The sequence below is a fragment of the Ranitomeya variabilis genome, chromosome 5, assembly GCF_051348905.1.
Source record: "Ranitomeya variabilis isolate aRanVar5 chromosome 5, aRanVar5.hap1, whole genome shotgun sequence".
Lineage (NCBI taxonomy): Eukaryota > Metazoa > Chordata > Amphibia > Anura > Dendrobatidae > Ranitomeya > Ranitomeya variabilis.
The window spans coordinates 426734388-426742420 of NC_135236.1; positions in this window are offsets into that span (position 1 = coordinate 426734388).

The following is an 8033-nucleotide window of genomic DNA, read 5'->3' on the forward strand; positions in this document are numbered from 1 at the left end:
TAGTTCGTAACCATACTGGACAAATGTTGTCTCCTGTCACTTTGAATTGATGCAGCAGTACCTGTCGTGTCTGCGGTCATTGCGAAATCACTCCACAACCTGGTCATAAAACCCCTCTGTCCAACGCCACTTCTGATTTGTGCACCTCTAACACCTCTGCCATGTTGCCCCCTGCAGCTCGTGTGAGAACCATCACCGCCGCTGTGTGCTGGGAATGCCTAAACCAAACGGTCTACAAGAGTTGCTTTGTTTGGTAGCCAATATTTGTTTCAAGGTTCTCTTGTGGCATGATATTTTGTAATTTCCCTTTGTAGCATGGATCCAGGAGGCAGGCCAACCAGTAATCATCATCGGTCATCATTTTTATAATGCGGGGGTCCCTTTTTAGGATATGCAAGGCATAATCAGCCATGTGGGCCAATGTTCCAGGTGTCAATTCACTGCTTGTGCTGGGTTGAGGAGCACTTTCTTGCAAATCAACATCACTTGTCTCCCGCAAAAACCCTGTACCTGACCTTGCAACGCCACCAGTTTCTATTGCCCCCTGAGAAGCATCCTCCTCCCATAAATATTCATCCCCATCCTCCTCCTCTTCATCCGCCACCTCGTCCAGGAGAGTTCCCTGAGCAAAGGCTTCCCTCATCCTCGGCTGCAGACGCCTGCTCCTTAATGTGCGTCAAACTTTGCATCAGCAGACGCATTACTGGGATGCTCATGCTTATGATGGCGTCATCAACACTAAGGCTACTTTCACACTAGCGTCGTGCGCTGCATGTCGCAATGCGACGTGCCGACGCTACGACGCTAGCGTTGAAAGCGCCGCACAACGGGGGCAGCGGATGCAGTTTTTCAATGCATCCGCTGCCTCATTGTAAGGTCCGGGGAGGAGGGGGCGGAGTTCCGGCCGCGCATGCGCGGTCGGAAATGGCGGAGACGACGCACAAAAAACGTTACATGTAGCGTTTTTTTGTGCCGACGGTCCGCCAAAACATGACGCATCCGTCGCACGAGAGATGCGACGTGTGGCAATCCGTCGCAATGCGTCGCTAATGCAAGTCAATGGAGAAAAAAACGCATCCTGCAAGCACTTTTGCAGGATGCGGTTTTTCTCCAAAACGACGCATTGTGTGAAAGTAGCCTTACCAGCCGTGTGCATTCCTCAAAACACTGAAGGACTTGACAGAGGTCTTGTAGCATCGACCACTGCACACCTGACAACTCCATGTCTGCCATCCAACTGCCTGCCCGTGTATGTGTATCCTCCCACAAATACATTACAGCACGCCTCTGTTCGCACAGCCTCTGAAGCATGTGCAGTGTGGAGTTCCACCTTGTTGCAACGTCAAATATTAGGCGGTGCTGGGGAAGCTTCAGTGATCGCTGATGGTTCAGCATACGGCTGGAGTGTACGGGCGACCGGCGGATGTGCGAGCAAAGTCTTTGCACCTTGAGGAGCAGGGCTGGTAACCCCGGATAACTTTTCAGGAAGCACTGCACCACCAGGTTCAAGGTGTGAGCCAGGCAAGGTATGTGTTTCAGTTCTGAAAGGGCTATGGCAGCCATAAAATTCCTTCCGTTATCACTGACTACCTTGCCTGCCTCAAGATGTACACTGCCCAGCCATGACTGAGTTTCTTGCTGCAAGTACTCTGCCAGTACTTCCGCGGTGTGTCTGTTGTCACCCAAACACTTCATTTCCAACACAGCCTGCTGACGCTTACCACTAGCTGTTCCATAATGAGACACCTCGTGTGCAACACTGGCAGCTGTGGATGGAGTGGTAGGGCGACTGCGCTCTGTGGACGACCTTTCGCTTCTGGAGGAGGAGGAGGGGTGTCGAACGCCTACTGCCAACTGTTTCCTAGACCGTGGGCTAGGCAGAACTGTCCTACTATGGCTGTCCCCTGTGGACCCTGCATCCACCACATTAACCCAGTGTGCCGTGATGGACACGTAACGTCCCTGGCCATGCCTACTGGTCCATGCATCTGTTGTGAGGTGCACCTTTCTACTGACTGATTGCCTGAGTGCATGGACAATGCGGTCTTTGACATGCTGGTGTAGGGCTGGGATGGCTTTTCTCGCAAAAAAGTGTCGACTGAGTAGATCATAGCGTGGTACTGCATAGGCCATCAAGGCTTTGAAAGCTTCACTTTCAACCAACCGGTAGGGCATCATCTCTAACGAGATTAGTCTAGCAATGTGGACGTTCAAACCCTGTGTACGCGGATGAGAGGATGAGTACTTCCTTTTCCTAATGAGAGTCTCTTGTAGGGTGAGCTGGACTGGAGAGCTGCATATGGTGGAACTAGCGGGGGTGGTGGTGGACATGGCAGATTGAGAGAGGGTTGGTGATGGTATTCTTGATGCTGGCCTACATGCAGGATTTCCTCCCAAGAACCTGGTGCTTCCCTGACTGTCTTGGCCTTGCGACGATACCTCCACATTTGCTGCAGGTGGTGTCCTAAACGGTGGGCTTACAGTGAGGGAAGCAATGTTGCGTTGCTGACTACCTTCATTCTGAGCGGGTGCACCAACGTTACGGGACGTTTGATAGTTAGTCCAGGCTTGCAAGTGCATGCTGGTTAAATGTCTACGCATGCACGTTGTATTTTAGGGGATTCTTCCCTCTGCTAAAGGTCTTTGAGCATTTCTTACAGATAACTTTGCACTGATCATTCGGATCTTGGTTAAAAAATTGCCACACTGCACTCTTCCTACTATTGCATACCTTTTCAGGCATTACACGCTGTGCTACTTTCAATGGATGGCCACGCTGTCCTAAAACTGTTTAAGTTTTAGACACACATTTTGGGCCTGATACGGACCTGCCAGATGAAAGCTGTTGCGATGTTGATGCCTGCTGCGGATCATCCTCCTCCGCTTCAGAGCTACTGCCAGCGGCACCCTGTTCCCCCAATGGCTGCCAATCTGGGTCAACAACTGGGTCATCTATCACCTCCTCTTCAATGTCCTGTGCACCGTCCTCTGTGACACCGTGTAAGGTGCTACAGCGTTCGGGACGGGGCACCATAGTCTCATCATGGTCAGATTCTGGCTCAGTACACTGCGAGGGCAATGTAGTCATCTGAGTCAATGGAACAGCATAATAATCTAGCTGTGGCTGTGCATCAGTGCACTCCATGTCCAATTCATCTTGTAATGGGCTGTTAACTATTTCCCTTTCTAACCCTGGCACGGTATGTGTAAAGAGCTCCATGGAGTAAACTGTAGTGTCACCTGCCGCATCCATCACTTTTGCTTTGGGTGAAGGACACAAGGAAGCAACTTGTTCCTGACCGGGAGCATCCACTGACGACTCGCTGCTTTTATATTTCGAACTTTCGGAAGAGGAGGCGAAAGAGCTAGAGGCTGAGTCAGCAATGAAAGCCAAAACTTGTTCCTGCTGCTCTGGCTTTAAAAGCAGTTTTCCTACTCCCAGATAAGGGAGCCTTGGAGGCCTTGTGTAGCCAGATGATGACGCTGTCTGAACAACTCGAGCCTTAGGTGCTATTTTGCTTTTCCCACTACTACCAGATGCTCCACCACCACCACCACCACCACCATTACCAGCTGGCAATGACCGCCCACAGCCTCTTCCACCAGACTTCCTCATTTTTGGGAAAATGTAACCAAACTAACAACCGTTATATGGTACTATAAAACAAGGTAGAAGGTGTATCTAAACTTGTTGAGAATTTAAATCTCCCTTTTTTGTGTGGGAGACTGCTGCAAAAACCAGGCCCGTTGTATTACACTACACAATGTAAGTGGCAGAACGTGGCAGGCAGATATACGACAAACAGAACTGACGCAGATCCACTTAGTGGCAATTTAAATATCCCATTATTATGTGGGAGACTGCTGGAAAAAAACAGGCCCGCTGTATAATACTACACAATGTAAGTGGCAGAACGTGGCAGGCAGATATACGACAAACAGAACTGACGCAGATCTACTTAGTGGCAATTTAAATCTCCCTTTTTTGGGTGGGAGACTGCTGGAAAAAACCAGGCCCACTGTATTACACTACACAATGTAAGTGGCAGAACGTGGCAGGCAGATATATATTAAAAAAAAGGGACCGTACTACAATAACAATCTCCCTACAATGATCTCAGGACAAGTATGGCAGCAATAAAAAGGACTGCTGCACACAAAAGTGTGGACAAATAAACATTAGAACTGTGCAGAAAGGAGCAACAGGATTTTTGCTTTTAAAAAAGCAGTTAGTTTGCACAGCGGCGTACAAACAGCAATGCTGCTATCAGGGAGCCTTATAAGATACAGAGCTGAAGCACAAAAATCTAGCCTCCACTGTCCCTGCAAAGAAAAGGTGGTGTTGGACAGTGGAATTCGCTACAGCACAAGCGGTTTGGGGGTTAATCTTTCCTCCCTAATAATATCCCTGTTTCTGACGAAGCTGCAGCAACCTCTCCCTATGTTCAGATCGGCAGAAGTAAGATGGCGGTCGGCGTGCACGCCCCTTTATAGCCCCTGTGACGCCGCAGAAAGCAAGCCAATCACTGTCATGCCCTTCTCTGCGTCCTCCTTCATTGGCTGAGAAATGGCGCTGAACGCGTCATACTAAACGCGACTTTGGCGCGATGATCGCCGACCGCATGGCCGATCCCACACTAGGATCGGGTCGGGTTTCATGAAACCCGACTTTGCCGAAAGTCGGCGATTTTTGAATTTGTCCGATCCGTTTCGCTCAACCCTACTTGCAACCCCTGCTAGCCGACGGCTCGCATGAAAGAGAGGGATCATCCATATCGGTCCTGCGAGCACTCCAAGCCACAGAGGGTTCACAGAGGGATTCAATCTCTTGGTCAGAGAAGCTATGGGTTGCAGCAGTGATGAAGCCCACTCAGGGAACTAGGTACTCTGGGATAAGCTGGGGTCGGCGGCGGAGGGCTCCTGAGCTCATTTAGGGTGACCAGTTTCGGACTGGTCATGTGCCTTTAAGACCAGGGAATACTGGTCATGTGCCTTTAAGATTAGGGAATACTGGTCATGTTCCTTTAAGTCTAGGAAATACTGGTCATGTGCCTGCAGCGCCCCAGAGTCCTGGTCTTTGCAGTACTGACGCTCCGCCAGTAAGGGGAGTGATGGTACGTCTGATGGCACTAAAGGAGTTCACCTGACCAGGTATCACAGTCACACATTACACTTCACACTCTGGCCACCAGGGGGAGCAAAGGGTTCTATGTATTAGGCCACTCCTCACAATCTGGTAAAACTGGGGGCTGGATAGGAAGTTAGCCAGAAGCTGACTGGGTTGGATCCAGGCAACATCCTGTGGCAGAGGGTGTTGCGGGAGAAGATTCAGGGGGGTTCCTGTCAGGGGTGGGATCCTGGCAGTGACCTAGCGAACAGGACAGAACGTTACGGAGCCGCGCCTGCACACGAATGCATCTTAAGAAAGGAAACGAAGCGAGGTTTATTGTGGAGAAGTGAGAAATGAGATCGCAGCAAAAAGGAGAATAGAACCAGTAGGAGTCGTGCCTTAAGATCGTGGCAACATCCTACTGAGGCGCGTAGCCAGTGGCCGGAACACCGAGGAAGTATTGGGCTCCAAGCAGTACTTCAAACAGCGGCAGGGCAGTTGACTTTAGGTTGGCTGTCTCACCTAAATCACCTAAGCAGACATAGGGGGCAATTGTGGGAGAGGGGCAACGCTAGGGTCCCAGAAGAACTCCAGGCCTACCCATCATACGGGTGCGTCCTAGCCATATCATCTGGGGAACGGAGAAGAACATCAGAACAGATACAAGTTGTGAGAAAGAACATCAGAAACAGACACAACAGTTGTGAGGACTATCCCGTGGTGCTCGGCAGGGAGGTACTACAACACACAGGCGCTAGAAGGTAGGCACTGATTTCCACCTGCAAAGGAAACTCTGGATGTGCCTTCGGACCGGCCGGTCTCAGCCAGCCCTGTTAGCAGTACTCTGGATTGCGGATCCTGAAGCCTTCAGTAAAGAGGTAAAGAGACTGCAACCCTGTGTCCTCGTTATTCATTGTGACTTGCACCATGCACCACCATCACACCTTTCATTGGACGCCCCTTAGCAGGGTCACGGACCGGGTCTAGCCACCGTGACAACCCCAGGACCGAGACCGAGAGCCCCGGTACCGAGTACCGCGCGGCCCTGCGTCTGGGGGCGCTCCATGCCTTTAAGCACAGGCGGAAGATGCAGTGGGGGGAGAGCAGTACTTTCTTACCCGGTTGCATGTGCTCCTTCAGTGCAAAACCGTCGCCTCTGTGTGTGTGCCGGCCCGGTGGACCAAGATGGCCACTGGGAGTTGCAGAGGTGATAAAGTTTCGCAGAGAGCAAGAGGTGCCAATTCGGGGGGAGGAGCCACAGACGCAATGTGGGCGGAGCCACGTGACTTCCATGAATAGGCCCAAGCCGTGGCCTAAATTTCTGCTGCCGGCGGGAGCAATACCAGGGGGTAGAATAGAGGGACGTTGGTGGTGGCCGAGAGAAGCAAGCATTCCCGTGCTAGGTGAGAAGCGACAGAAAAACGTGGGCGGAGCCGCCTTAGCACGCCATAGTGCAGGCCCAGCTTCCGGGATGCAGCCTACACATCGGCCGAAGCCGGGGTCTAAATTTTTGAAGCTGGCCAGAGCATTACCTCAGGGAGGTGGGCCGCAGGGAAGCCATGGCTGAGGCTGCCTGTCAGCATGTGAATATCCCACTACAGAGGCCCACTGCTGACTGGGTCCACTCCCCATCAGTGCATGTCCCGGCATGGAGCAGCAGCGGATGACTGGGTTTCAGCGCCGAGGAAGATGCGCGCACTCTATTGTTCTGCTGCAAGCAAGTTATTGCAGCGTGGACGGTGCAGGGATAGAGGGGTAAACCTCAATCCACCATCCATTTGTTAGGGAGGTGGAGAGGAACCGTCCACCTCCTTGTGCCATCCGCTTTAACAGTGGTGGGACAGTGGGGGCTGCTCAGACGCCGAAGAGAGGAGCCTCTGTACATTCACGGAGTTCAAGTCCCCGGGTGGACAGGGCCAGTTGTCCAGCAACAGGCCTGGCTGGGGAAGAGGGTACGTGGAGGAGACACTCCATGTGCTCGTCCGTTCAGGGTGCGGGGAGATCGGTGCCCTTGAAGGGACCTGTCACCCCTAAGAGTCAGCTCAGGCGTGGCACGTCACAGGAGAGGATACGGAGAGGTGACACTCTCCATGCTCGCCTGTTGATGGTTCGGGAAGATCGGCGCACTGAAAGGATCCGTCGCCCCTTCGTTGTAAAAAGTAAAATAAAAAATGTAAAAATAAAATAAAGAGTTTTGGATCTGAATAGCAGACCCATCCGTGTGCCTCCTACAAGCAAGCAAGAACTGGTTAGCTGAGAGCCAGCGGGAGGGTGTATACTGCAGGGGAAGAGCTATTTTTTTTGTATCACTTAGGCTACGTTCACATTAGCGTTGTGCGACGCAGCGTCGGGCGCCGCTGCGGCGACACATGCGTCATGCGCCCCTATATTTAACATGGGGGCGCAAGGACATGTGTTGCACTTGCGTTTTGTGACGCATGCGTCACTGCAGCGCACGCGTCACGGCGCAGAGGACGCAAGTTGCATTTTTTGTGTGTCCAAAATCAAGCAAAAAAAGGATGCATGCGTCACAAAACAATGCGTTTTGCATGCGTTGTGCGTTGCTTCGCCGATGCGTCGCCGACGCAACACACAACGCAAATGTGAACGTAGCCTTACTCAGGCTTGATTGTATGCATCTGGTCCACCCTTAATTCTCTGACCAAGATGAGCAGAGACCACTCCTCTCTGCTTCACACCTGAACACACTTAGTTGTACATATATTGCATAGCTAAAGTCTACATGACTTTAGTCTGCAGTGTGATTTCTAGAAGTGTGTTCTAAAAGTGTGAAGTTTACAGTAGAATTAAAACCTGAATTGAACCTGAAGGTAACTGGCCAGTCACTGTAAACAATGTTTCTGTTTATTTTCACTCTCACCCCTATAATCCTTCACTTTCTGCTAACTCCCCTAATCCCTAC